The sequence below is a fragment of the Peromyscus maniculatus genome, chromosome 6 (genome assembly GCF_049852395.1).
Source record: "Peromyscus maniculatus bairdii isolate BWxNUB_F1_BW_parent chromosome 6, HU_Pman_BW_mat_3.1, whole genome shotgun sequence".
Lineage (NCBI taxonomy): Eukaryota > Metazoa > Chordata > Mammalia > Rodentia > Cricetidae > Peromyscus > Peromyscus maniculatus.
In genome coordinates, this window is record NC_134857.1 from 46,965,692 (window position 1) to 46,980,266 (window position 14,575).

The following is a 14,575-nucleotide window of genomic DNA, read 5'->3' on the forward strand; positions in this document are numbered from 1 at the left end:
CCAAAAAAGCCCTTCCCTCCCCCTTCCCGTCCCCTCTCTTCTCCCTTCCTTTCTTTTTCTTTTTTATTTATTTCTTCCCTCCTTTCCTTTCTCCCTCACTCCTCTTTCTACCTTCTGTGTTTTGTTCGAGCCAGGGTCTCCGTACTGCCTAGACTGGCTTGGAACTGCCTAGGTAAAGCAGGGAGCCCCCAAACTCTCAATCATTCTTCTGCCTCAGCCTCCTGAGCATTGGGATTACGGGGATGAAGCCACCTCACCTCTGCAACACTTCATTTCTTCGGGGCGGTGGGGGGAGCAGGATGTCAAACCAACAAGAAAACTTTCATTTACTCCACTCTGGCCCCTCCCATTCTGTTCATTTCTGGCTGTCATGGGCAGGACGGTGTTTCCTCGGGTGTGGTGATCTGCTAGGATTGTAGGCAGGGATGGCCTTGGTGAGGGAGGCGGTTCCAGAGCTCAGAGGCTAGAACACAGGCACCAGTGAAGGACGATCTCCTTGGCTTGTCCAGCACTGCCACCCGGTCCTGGGTGTCCCACAGTGGGCAAGGGGCTACCTGCCGCCTTGCTAGTTCAGGCTCCTCGGCTCTCAGTACACCGGCCCAGGTCAGTGGGTTGATTGTGGGAAGAGTCCCAGCTACCTCCTTGGGATCAAGACGGCATGTGCAGGTCACGTGCTGGTGCAGGGACGAGGGGTAGTCCAATACCCCCAGTGAAACCAAGCCTGAGGGTGAGGCCTGGAGGCAGAACAGGAGGCTGGGCACCCGGCACCGGGCACTAAGCTCAGACCACTGCCACGGAGGTGATCAGAGCTGACCGTTCACAGGATTAGTACGAGCAGATGATTCTCCAGTCACACTCAGTCTCTGACAAGCCATCATGCTACCTACCATACTTAACAACCCACACAGGTAGTAGAGTGGCATCTACCTGTTTCTTCTTGACCCGGACAAGTATCACCTGCTCCATGTGCAACCCTACCCCTGAAGGGACCGCCCCCTGCACCTCTGCCCTTCTTTCCTCACATCCCTTTCTCCCTTAATGAGACAGCTCATTCCGCAGCTCCCCTTACCAGGATTCATTCTGAGGTGGTAGGAGGACCTGGCATTTCTCTCACTAAAGAACAGAAAAGAAGAAAACATTCAAGTTTAATCTCCAGGACACGGCCCCGAGAACCTGCTCGCTTGTGCTTGTGAGGGAGAGAAAGGAACATTGCGGCCCCTTATTGATTAGGTGAACGTGGCCTTTGGCACTTTGGCAGTCTTCCTGCCTGCATAAGTCCCACCTCACAGAACCATCTCCTGCCTCACACCTGCGTCCTTTAAACAGGCCAAATGACTCCCTGGCCAGGGAGAGATTTCCATCAGCAACATCACGACGTTCCTTTAAACTCTCTGGATTCTGAAGGTTGCGTGTCCAACCTGCTGCCTGCGGGCCCTGTGCGGCCCCAGAGAGCTAAGAATGTGGAACAACACAAAATCGCAAACTTGCTTAAAATACAAGATTTAAAAAAAAGAAAAAAAAAACTCAGGTGCGAACTTTGTAGTGGACAACATGGTCTTGCTGGGTCAGAGGCTGGACATGACAGGTAACTATTATAAAACATGACTGCCATCTCTTTATCTCAGTTTTTCTTTCTCCCTTTATTCTGTCCTATGCCTTCTCCTCCCTTTTCTCAATCTGTCATCTCTATCACCCCCCTCTCAACCCCCATTCTTTCTTCCCTTCTCGAGATTAAATTCAGGGGTCCAAGCATTCCCTCTCACCAAGCTATGCCACCAGCAAGGGGCTGTGTCTTTACCACCAGGGCACTGCAGAGAGGTAACACAAGAGTGCCACTGAGCCGGGTCTCTCAAATCAAAAGATAGAATGGTCTTCCTTGACTTGGTTGGTTGGTTGGTTGGTTGGTTTGGTTTTCTGAGACAAGGTCTCTCTATGTAGCTTTAGCTGGCCTGGAACGTACTACTGTAGACCAGGCTGGCCTCCAACTCTTAGAGATCAGCCTGTCTCTGCCTTCTAAATGCTAGGATTAAAGAAGTACACTGCTATACCCAGTCAACATTTCATTTTTAATTGTATGTGTGTGTGTGTGTGTGTGTGTGTGTGTGTGTGTGTGTGTGTGTATCCACTAAGTGCACGGAGAAGTCAGAGCTCAGCCTTTGAGAGCTGGGTCTTTCCTCGTATCAAGTGGGTTCTTGGCTAACTCAGGCCTGTGAGTCAATGTCTGTGCTCACTGAGCTGCCTCACCAGCCCCTGTGTGGTCTTTTTATTAAGGAAGAATGGAGAGGTGAAAACGAAGTCAACCCTATTTTCCCCGGGTTAATTGGATTACTTTTTCCTTGTGGCTTGGTTGACTTGTTATTTTTGCTATCAATGTTCTAGTTCTCAGTTCAGTGACTTTATCAGTCAAATGGCTAGTCTATAATCCTGGGACCAAAACCCAGGGCCTCATGGGTACCAAGCAAGTACACTATCATTGACGTACATTCCCCAGCCCTTGGTTTGCTGGGAAGATTTTCTTTGTGTACACACACATACACACTCCTATTGGTTCTTTTGAAAAACATCTTCTTACGTATTTATTTGTGGGTGTTGGGGGTGGTGCATGTGCCATGACAGAGCACATGTGTGGAGGTCAGAGGACAACTTTCTGGAGTTGGTTCTCTCATTCTACCACGTGAGTTCCAGGAATCAAACTCAGGTCATTGAGCTTAGTGACAAGCAACTTTATCACTGAGCCACCTCACCAGCCCTCAAATGATTCTTAAAAATGAGAAATATTCATTCACCACACTAAAGGTTGTCTTGTAATTTGACATATGATGACATTCTAGATTGTTCGTTTTCTTACAATAGAGCCATGGACACTGTTGTCATATTTCATTGATTACCGAGGTATGAAACTTTAGGGAAATTCCCACAAGGTTATAATAAACCAGCTGGACTAAGATTTGAAGTCATCACATTCTCCCAGATAGTAATCAGTTATGGAACTGCTGACCTTCTGAGATATTTTCCTCCATCTTTTGATGTCAGCTCCATGACCAGTTATAATAATTTTACATTCCCTCATGGTAGGTTTAGACTGGTGAGTGGATTAACTAAGTGTTTCTTTTCTTGTCTTTTTTTATTTTTTTTTAAATCAGGGCTTAAGGGGTCAGAATTTTTTCTCAATTTCTATTTATGGTTTCAGTAGTTATCTTATTGGCAAATGATATTTTAATGCTTCAGTTTATTAGTTTATTTTTTATTTGACTTTTGAGATGAGTTCTCATCATCAACTTTGGCTGGCTTGGAACTCACTATGTAGACTGGAGCTGGCCTTCAACTTGTAGAAATCCACCTGCCTCAGGCTCCCAAGTGTTGGGATTAAAGGTAATGCTTCCATTCTAAATGAGATCTGACTAGCTTCCTAGAGTGAACATCTGGGGAAATAATGTTTTTTAACTAGACAAATGTACTACATTGATATATTTTGGGGGTGGTACAGTGAGTGTCATGGCTGGCACGTGGAGACCAGAGGGTGGCTTGTGGGAGCTGGAACTTTCCTTCCACTGTGAGGTCTTAGGTATTGAACTCAGGTCTTCAGGCTTGGCAGCAAATGCCTTTCCTAGCTGAGCCACCTTGCCAGCCAATAACTTCAAATTCCTCACTACACACAGAGCCTTTTGTTGATGTTTCCTTTCTAAGTGAAGGGATCTTTTAAAAGTCATGCTTCATGTTCATTTACACTTTCACAGTATTCTGCATTTTCTCCTGCTCTGGTGACTTCGACTTCCCTAAAACCACCTACATCCTCCTCCTTTTTCTTCAGCCAGTTGCTCTCTCTCTCTCTCTCTCTCTCTCTCTCTCCCTCCCTCCCTCCCTCCCTCCCTCTCCCCCCCCCAATGCTATGGGTTTTCTCTTTCTTTTTAAAATCTACACTGTGTGAATTAGAACAAGATCAGGGGACTTCGAAAAGCACATTTTTGTCCTTTGCTCATAGGCAGCACCAATAAAAATATTCCCACACAGTAAAAGTTTATATCCCCCGAGTACTGAAGTTCTCCAACACTGGGGCCCATGGTGAAGGTGGGAGCTTGTTAATTGTGGGCATTGGTGTAGGAAGCTAAGCTGGTCCTCAGGGCCCATGGGTATGGGCGTGGCTGGGTGAGGAGAACACTCCTAGACCTGCCTTTTCCCCACACCTCCATGGGCAATGATAGTCCTTCCCTACACTGGAAGCCTCTGTGTGTGGTTGCTAGGGCATGGCACTTGAGGAATGTTGAGCTTTGCCTGCCTACAGATGACCTCTGACCCAACCTGTGGTTATTTGTGTAGCTGCCTGATTTCTGACCTTCCACTGCACTCTTTGAAATAAAGATGATATTGTTGGAATCCCCACACAGCCCATCTCGTATACAGTGTGGACCATCCAGACTGGGGCCTTGGGAGACAGGGAGTGCTCTGAAGTCATGGGGACCACCTAGAAGGCACAGAGACTTCAGTAGCAGTTTAAATGCAAGCTACTGGGGGATGGAGGAGGAAGTGTACTTGGAAAGAGAGAAAACAGATATGGGGATCGAAAAGGACCCAGAATGCATAGGCAGCACCAGTAAAATATTCCCACAGCCTTTCTAGCTGGGATGGGACACACTGCCGCTGTCTTAAAATGACCGGTACAAGGAGCTCTCCACATTCGTGAATCACTGCAGACTTAGCCATCCTGCGGGTCTAGACGAGGGAGGGACATGACCCTTCGATGTCTATGGCCATGCTGCAGCACAGAGAGAACACAAATCACCTCAAAGCACGGCTCTGCTTCTCCTTCGAGTACAACTTAGAAATTCCACGCTGTGCTGAGGAGAAGAGGGGTGTTGTGCCAACGCTATACTGAAAGTGACAATGTCAGTGTGAAAGTGCCCAGGTGCCGTGGGCTGAGTGCAGGCAGGGCCTGTCACCCGGGATATTTCACATTCCTCAGCATCGAGGCTCAAAAGCACACAGAGCCAGGTGAGGTACGCAAACAAAAATCACCGGAGGTCTGGGACATGTGGACTCAACTGAGTCTAGTGTCATGCCGCCTCCCAGGCCAGGTGTGGGCTGGGCCTGAATGCAGACTTAGATCAGTTCACTCTGAAGATTCAGAGGCCAAGAGCCCAGGAGGTTATATCACCTCTTCCATCACAGAAGGGAGGGTGGGAAGGTAAAATGCAGTTTTTTTTTTTTTTCTGTTAAAAATCAGAACTGAACAAAATCAAACAAAAACAGGCCCTAAAGGAAAGAACATCTTCTGCATTGGGGTGGGGTGGAGAATGGACCAGCTAAAGGTTTAGACCTCACCGACCCCTTCTCTGATGATCTGACGGGCCTCCTGCACCACATTCGGATTTAAACTTCTTTAAAAATCTGTTGTTTTCTCCTAACAATGCAGCAAGGCAGACGGCATCATTTTTTCAGAGTAAGTTCAGGTTGATCTTGTGGGTTGTCTGTCTTGCCCACACACAGACACAGACACACAGAGAAACTAGAGCGTGTGAGAGATCTCTGTTCAGTAAACACAGCCTGGGCAGCGTGACCAGCCTTTTCCCTACTTTGAGTCAGCCCCAAGCTTTGCTGTTAAGAAAGAACAGGATCCACTTTCTGTCTTGTCTTTTCCTTAACCCTTCAGGTAAAGCCAGAGCGAATTCTAAAGCGCAACCGGGAGTCAAGGAGCAGTGTCTGTAGCCAGCCCAGCAAGACGGAAGTGCCGAGTGGGTTTTCCCACTGTAGGGATTCAAGCAAACTACCTTCATTTCTCCCTCTCCAGCAAGAGACCAGAAAATCCCAGTCCTAAGGGCACTTGTTCTAGCTCAAGGGCATAGGGTTGTTGTTTTTTTTTTTTTTTTTTTTCCTTCCTGGCAGAGGGCACTGGCTCAGTGAGCTAGCCAAGAGTTTATACTTTTTATTGCCAAGATGGCAGCTACCCTGGCAAGCCTTGGGAAAGATTGCTTGAAAAGGTCTTCGTGCACCTTGGAACTATACGAAACCTTTCCCACCTCATAATGTTGGGAAATATTTAGCTCAAGAAGAAAGCTGACTATAGATGATTTCATCGATCATATTTTAAGTATTATAAACAGAAATCAGATCCCATTAACTAGTAGTGCATTCCAAGCTGAAGCCTTGCTAAATTGCCTAACGGGCTGAACAGGGGAACAAAGGAGGTTGTTGTGGATTCACTGTGAAGATGTCTGTAAGGTGGCACTCATCTGGAGAAGCCATTTCCCACGTCCCTTGTCCTGATGCTTCACAAGCGCTCAGCACCTGGAGACTCCTAGAGAGCCTCCTGTCAGTGGCGAGCTCCGAAGTGACACTGACCACAATGCAGAGCCAGAACTGTGATGTGACACAGAATCCTGTCCCTTACAGGTGCCTACAGCAATCACTTGGGGTTTATATGTTCTTTAAGAAATCTCAATCAATCTATGATAGTGGTTGTGTGATACCACCCTGCAGATCCTGAGAGAGCTCAGGGTCACTTAAGGTGGTCCATTAGACCAAAACCACTTCCATAGCCATAAAAGACTGTCATTTATGTTTTGTTTTGGCTGTGTTGAAATTTGCACTTATGATGTAATATCAATGATTTTTAAAAAAAAAGAAAGAAAGAAAAAAAGAAACTGGTCCGGTCCCATGCAGTTTCCACAGCTGTTGGTCTATGTTTGTGAGTTCCTCTGAGCTTGATTCAGTTGTCTCTGTATATGTCCCCATCGTGATCTGGATCCCCATTGCTCATAGAATCCCTCTTCCCTCTCTTTGACTGGACTCCTGAGCTCAGCCTGGTGCTTGGCTGTGGATCTCTGCATCTGCTTCCATCAGTTACTGGATGAAGGCTCTATGATGACAGTTAGGGTATTCCAATCTGATTACCAGGGTAGGCCAGTTCAGGAACCCTGTCCACTATTGCTAGTAGTCTAATCTAGACCCTCTGCATACAGGAGACAGTTGTGTGGCTTGGTCTGTTTAAGGGGCCCCTGGCAGTGTGATCAGGATCTATCCCTGGTGCATGAGCTGGCTTTCTGGATCCCATTACCTGTGGTGGGACACCTTGCTCAGCCTTGATGTGGGGAGGAGGGGCTTGGTCCTGCCTCAACTGAATGTACCAGGTTTTGCGGCCCGCCCCCCATGGGAGGCCTTACTGCCCCCGTGGATGATGGGGGTGGAGAAGGGGATGGGGTGTGTGGAGGGAGGCAGTGGGGGGAGCGGGAGGAGGGGTGAGAGGGGGATCTGTGGTTGGAATGTAAAATGAATAAAAAATTTTAAATTAAAAAAAAAAGAACTGTTGATAACCTTTGCACAAATCAAAGCAATAGGACCAAGCTGTACCAACAGGCAGAGCGCCCTACCGCCGCACACTGGTAGCATTAATAAACAAACAAACAACCCAACAAGAAGGCAGGCAAAGAGCCCTGCCAAACTCATTCAAAATGTCCTGGTTGAAGCTGTGGAAACTGCTCTCCTCAGCCCATGTGCACAGAGCCTTTTGGTGATGGATGGCACAGGAACCCCGCATGAGTAACATTTGCTACAGCACATGTACCACCGTCCGGGTTACAGGCCCAACTATCTGCTTCTGTCACAGACGTTAGAAATCTGCGAAAATGTAATGTCACTCTTTTCACTATTTTGATTGGGAAAATATAGTTTTTTTTTTTAAATGAAAGAATGTTGCTTATATTAGCATGAAATAATGCCACATTAAAGCTATTTTAAAGAAAATTAAATCATAAGATTCTGCCTCAATTTTTTATTTTTAAAAGATTTATCTTTATTATTTCTTTTATTATGTGTATGTTTCTCTCTCTCTCTCTCTCTGTGTGTGTGTGTGTGTGTGTGTGTGTGTGTGTGTGTGTGTGTGTATGTACATATGAGCGCATAGCCTGTGGAGACCAGAAGAGGACATTGAATCCCCGGAAGTGGAGTTAAAGGTGGTTGTGAGCCACCATGTGGATGCTGGGATGGAACTGGGGTCCTCTGGAAGAACAGCCAGGGCTCTCAACTGCTGAGCCAGCCATTGTTCCAGCCCCCATTTCAACTTTTAATCTAACCTACAGATAGAACATAAACAGATGGAAAACCCTTTGGGGTCCTCAGTATTTTCATGACTGTGAAGGAGACCCATTCAATTATTTGAGAAATGTGATCTACTAAAACCCTACTTAAGGCTGCTTTGATGAAGAAACATGGTGAAGTGGTAGGATCTATGTTTCAGGGTCCTACATATCCTGGATTCTGACTTTGGGTTCATATTCAGACTTTACTGCATACTAGCTGTTTGATGTCATGGATCACATTAATTGTCCCAAACTTCACATTCTTCACCCAGAAAATGGGAATAATATTTTCTGTGTAGATCTCCTGAAGAGTAGAGAGACTATATCTAATGAACTTAATTGACATAGGACCTAATGGAGACGTTCAAATATTAACTGACTGAATGGTCATAGTAAGATGATCAGAATATGCAAGGATGATTTTGGTTTCAAGGAACAGAAATGGCTCTGTAGGTTGGGAAGAGAGAAAAATCCAAGAACTAGGAGGAAACCGTTCAGGGTCTACTGTGTTCCCTAGAGGCCTAGAACAGAGGTTTCCAATGGTGGTGGGCAGATCGGCTGTGTAGGAGTCCTCTGGAAGTCACTGGAAAATATCACTGCAATTGTACCATGCGTATGAATTGCCTGTGATGTGAAGCACTTATAACCATCTCCCCTGAAACGTAGATGCTGCTAGTCTATGGAGCAAGCTTGAGTGGCAGGATGTAGATCTCCCACCTCCAAACTACTGATTCAGAGTCTCCCAGCGGGGGCTGGCTTCAAAACGCCGGGTTCAATGTGGCAGGGCAGGACTAATACACAAGATTGACATCCATTCATTTACACGTTCAAGCAATGGACTCCGATGCCCTGCCAAACATCCTGCGTGCTTACTGCAGAAACGACAAAGGGCCGACATTCTGGTGGGCAGGAGGAGCAGGCTGACCTATTTGCTTGTATCTTTCATGCAATGTGAGAAGTGTGCTGGTTAAGATATGTACAAAGTGTTCTGGGATCCAGGAACGAGGAGTGACTCACTGGTGAAGGTGAGGTTGACAGGGGAGGTTTCACAAAAGCGAAGCTAAGATAGGGTGGGGGAAGAAAAAGTCAAAAAAAAAAAAAAAAAAACAAAAAAACAAAAAAACCAGTCTGGAGCTCGACTGCACAGGCCTTGAACTCTGTATTAAATCACTCTATGGTCTTGACTGCACTTAGCTTTTAAAAATACTGATATCTAGGCTATCCTAGAGTGATTAAATTCTACTTTCTCGAGTGTGTGTGTGTGTGTGTGTGTGTGTGTGTGTGTGTGTGTGTGTGTGCAAGCATGCACATTATAGGATATCAGAATTTTAGACCAAGCAACATAATGCACAGCCAAAGTAGAAAACCAGGACTGTAAATGAGCAAGTGACCACCCAACCTATTTGCATAGAGCATGCTCTTCAGCCTGGATCATGCCTATTCTTCTTAAATTCACTTTTCATGTCAATTTGATATTCAAAATCAGAATTATTTAAAAGCTTTTATGCCCGAGAGGCCATGTGATGGGCATTGGAATGGCACTTCTCCTGCCCCAGGGCCTGTGGGTGTGGGCAGATGAAACTCGCCCTTTGTTCCCGTGACTGCTGTGTGAAAGCTGATCTCTGCAGAGTCAGAGCCCTGGGCAGAGGGCACCTCTTTCACTGGCCCAGACCGTGGGGTCCCTGAAGGGAATCTCCTGCAGAGGATGTGTCCAGTGTGCATGCCTTTTCCCAGCCCCCTTTACTAACTGAATATCTACTGGGGAACTGAGGGATATTTTTACTTGAGGAGATGAAAAGATGAACTCTCCACATGGTGATGGCTGGCAGATGAATCTTGCCGCAGAGCTTCCCAGTACGATTTTGCGGTGTCTGTACTGCGTGTTGAAGTCTGCACCCAGCTACTAAAATGTCATAATTAGGAAAGATCTCTTCTCTCATGCCTCACCACTACAGTCTCTGCCATCGTCTTCAAAGTGTCCAAATGTTGCTGTGACTCTTTTGTAGCTGTTGTTCATCACATGTCAAAATTTCAGAGCTGTTCTGAGCCTTTTAAAATGCCGTTAAAAGGGATTCCATCTATTAAACATAAACACAACTAAAATCAGCCTTCCAAATATGTTTATGTCCAGCTCCATCCCTCTCCCCCCCCACCCGTTTCAATCAATAAAATACCCAGTCATCTTTAATGGAATAGACCAAGCTCTTCCAGTGGGGGACAAAAGAGAATGGCACTACTGTATGCAAATGCCGTGGCCCTATGGTTCCTGCTGTGGGCAGACTCAGTGTGGCCTTAATGCTTATTTTTGACTGTGTACTGCTTTACAACTTCCCACCCAATACACAGGAACTGGGGTACTCCTTTGCTTTCTGAATTGAAATTTCAGGAAGCCTGTGGGAGCAGAGGGGTGGGGGCCTCGGGGTGCTGTGGTCCACTGTTCCTGGGAGAGGCTCCGGGACTCCAAGCTCCCCGGCTTGCAGCACAGGCTTTCCTCAGAATCAAATGATGAGTAATCACTTGAAAAGAAAAATTCAACACGGATCTTCCTCTCTGACTCAAAGAACTGGAGTCTATGAAAATTAAAGGCTTTCACTCCTCTGGCTCTGCAGATGTGACTAAGCGTCCACGCCACAGCTAATGCAGAGTGGGAGCTGGCCTCCATGTGCACAGTGCCAGTATGTGGGTGGCCCAGGGCAGGCCTCACAGGGTTTGAGTCCCTATGTGTGTATGTGTGTGTGTTTTGGGGGTGGTGGTGTAGACACAGCTGACTCCTGACAACCTACAAGAAAGACTATGTAACTAGCAAACCACCTCCCCAACCCCCACGGCCAGACCTGCATTCCCACAGCCTTAGAAGAGCTGTGCCTGGCAAACCCAGCTGAGCGTGGCCTACCTACCATTCCTGCGGCTCGGGCCTCTCAGACCAAGTGTGGCTCACCCAAGGTCCTGCTTGGAAACAAACAAGCTGGCCTTCGATCACAGGAAGGGAGTGGAACCTCCCTCAATGTGTCAGTTTTAATCTTGGTTGTGTGTGTGTGTGGGGGGGGGGGCATTAACTCCCTCTCTGTGGATCACTGATTGCTTTCAAATACCAGGAATCATTATTTTACCTTACGGGGTTATTGTAGGCTAGGATAAATTTAGTGAAGGCTTGTGGAAAATGGTAAATGCTGAATGGCCTTATTAGTGCCCCTTTTAAAAAGCTCTTTAATAGTCCTGGGCAGCTGATTTGATGAGAAGTGCTACTTACTGTGACCCTTGTGTGTAGTCCTTCTTCTCAATTCAACCTCCCCAGGCTTTTTAGTCCCTTTGATGAATATGTACTGCTTCCAAATGAACCAAACAGTAAGCAGGGATGTGAATTTTGTCTTTGAAAAATCAATCTCAGTCTGTGTGTGTGTGTGGGGGGGATCATGCTAATTAGGAGGGAGAGAAATCTGCCTTTTAGAGATAGAACGGATGAGGGTCTTGGTTTTGAGTCTAACCTAAAATGATGGAGATTCAAGTTGAAGAGCTTGCTCATGTCCTCGAGATCCTTCCCAAGACACTGTCACCCTCTCTTCCCCTTTCTCCTCGCTCCCCTTCTTTCAATGCCAAACAGCGCGGCTGCAGGATTGAGCCTGTGCAAGACACATTTGTGCATCTTGGGTGGCTGGCGCAGAAAGCCCGGAGAAAGCCCGGAGTACGAACACGCCTCTCCCCGGCTCTGCCACGGCGCACTGGGCCCCTGGAGGGGAGGTTCTCACTTGTGGGCAAGCCTGGAGACTCCGGGCAACCAGCCCTTGGCGAGCAGAGAGCGAAGCGTTTTCTAGAGATCCATCCGATCTCTCTTCCTCTGTCTCTGGGGACACACCAGGGTATGCCAAGCTCATCTCGCTTGACAGTTTTAAAACTGCCCTTTATGGGTGTTTTAAATTTTTATTTAATAAAGGAACAAATGCTTTATAAGCGGAGATCAGTTGGCGATTAGAGTCCATTCTGCTGACAGGAGAAGCTCCTGCCCGTCTTTATGAGGGCTGCGAGCCCACAGCTGTCGCTCCTCTCCTGTGTTTTCTCTGAGGCAGCGCGTCTCCCCGCTTCCCCCCAACTTTGTTTTGGCTTAGTAATTCTATCTTGCGTACACAATTGCTCAGCCTTTATCCTCCTGTTTTTGATTACCAACTGGTGTTTATTTTAAATGCAGTTACTGGCCAATTAAATAGAAATTAGCTACATTGAGAAACAGGACTCCAGCTTACCGTGTCTTCCTTTCCAAAACACTCGTCCTTCTTGAGACAACTCTCAGGACAGAAGTTCCAAAGGCAAAGTCCAGTGAGGTGTCAAGGCCCCCCCTAGGACAGCTACCTGCTAGGTCTACAGCTAAAGGAATAGAAATAGGGTGCTCTGTTTGCCCAATAAGAGCAAGCTAGGATGTAACAAGAGCCACTTCCTGTTGTGATTCCGTTAAAATGTTTCTTGATTCAAGACAGATTCTTCTACCCAGAAAGCAGCTCAGGCTATTCCACTGAACAAGAGAACAAATAAATGAATAAAACTGTCCTCTGCTTCACTTTGTTGTTCAAGGCAGCTGGGATGCATCTGCCCTTCCACACAAATATTGACCACCACTCTCCCCGTAATGAAAAAAAGGGGGGGGGGTTTCCCTTCCTGGGCTGGGTGGAGCATATGGGCTAAATTATTTGGATGGGGCTTAGAGCTTGAATCTTATTGTAACAAGTTTGTAGCTTGGGCTGTTGGGGGCTGTGGAGCCTGGCTTTGTGGATACTGGTGCTTAGGTCCTGGGAGCTGACCTCAAACTTGTGAACATGGAGGCCAGTCTGGCACCAGATAGGCCTTGAGCCTGAGTCTGCAGGGACAGGCCTATGTCTTTGGTGTGTAGGAGCCAACCAGTCTGGAGCCTCAGCCTAGAGGAGTCATCGAGAAATTACCTGTGTCTATGGGGTCTCGGGTGGGTCACTAAATCCAGCCAGGGCTCCCCTGTGCTCATGGAGGTTGGCATGGAGGGTAGGTCTAGGGGACTGACTTGAAGCCTGAGGTCAGGCTGATGAAGGGGAGACCTGGAAGCTTGGCCTGTGAGGAAACAGGTCCAGAAACCTGGGTGTGTAGGGCAGTACAAGAGCCTACTAAGCCAGGCCTAGACCCGAGGTCTGCTGAAAGTGAAACTCTAGAACTAATTTTCATTTTGGATCTGTGGGTGCTTGCCTGGGGCTTTGGGAGTTGGCATGTAGCTGTGATCCATAGATGTATGCCTAATCCAAAAGAGCATTTACAAGTCTGGGGTCATGGACTAGCCTGGTGTTTGGGGTACCTCTAGAGACTTCACATATGGTTGTCTGCTTGGAGTCTGGAGCCATGGAGGCTGGCCTGCTGCTTGGTTTACTAAGAAAGCATCAGGGTCCATAGCAACACTGGATGCAATAACCCCATGCCTACGGTGCCACCTGGCTTGGGGAAATGATGATGGGAGAAATCTGCACCCTAGTAGGCATGTCTTTCCAAAGATTTCTACCCTGTACTCAGGTGCTGCTTAAGTGTTGTAAAGAAGTATTCCAACCCATGTCTCTGTGAGGAGTTGAAAACTAGGAAGACTTCCGAGTCTTATTTTAAGGTGGAACTAGTTTGTTAACTATCTAATGGATAAGGTGGGTGACATACAAGACCAGGAGGGTCATGTCAGCGGGGACAGAAGCTGTGAGAATCAGGCGGAAATGCTCAAAGCGAAAACCCACAAGAAACAGTGACTAAGGTAGTTTTGTTCGTAGACTCACATGGAAGTGAATTACAGGGTAGAGCGTTAGTGGTCGCTGAGACTGAAACCCAGAGAGTGACGGAAAGGTAGATTACAACCTCCCAGATATAATGTGTGCGGTTTGAATAGCAGAAGAAATCACGATGAGATTATCAAATCTTAATGGCAGATATCAAACCACAGACCTCAAAGCTTGGAGAATACCAAGTAGGATGACACAGCACACACACACACACACACACACACACACACACGTACATACACACTCATATATATACACACACATATATGTACACAGAGACACAATCACACATACATACCCTCACACACATACATATATACACACATACACACATAAATACACTCTCACACATACACACACCACTCACACATGCACACAGCACACACACCACACACTCATGGATACACATACTCACAAATATACACACACACACACACACACACACACACACACACACACACAAACTGTTATACTCCTTTGTCTGTTGCAATGACAAAATACCAGAGGCTGGGTAATTTATAAAGAATAGAAATTTGCTTGGCTAATGGGTCAGAAGTTCAAGAATATGGTACCAGTATCTGTCTTCTTGACATATTATAACATGGTAGAGGTTATCACATGATGAGACAGGGAGAGTATGCTACTTCAGATCTCTTTTCTGATTCTTATAAATGCTGTTATGGGCCTTGCATTCATGACCTTATCTAGTCTTAATTACGTCTCAAAGGTGCT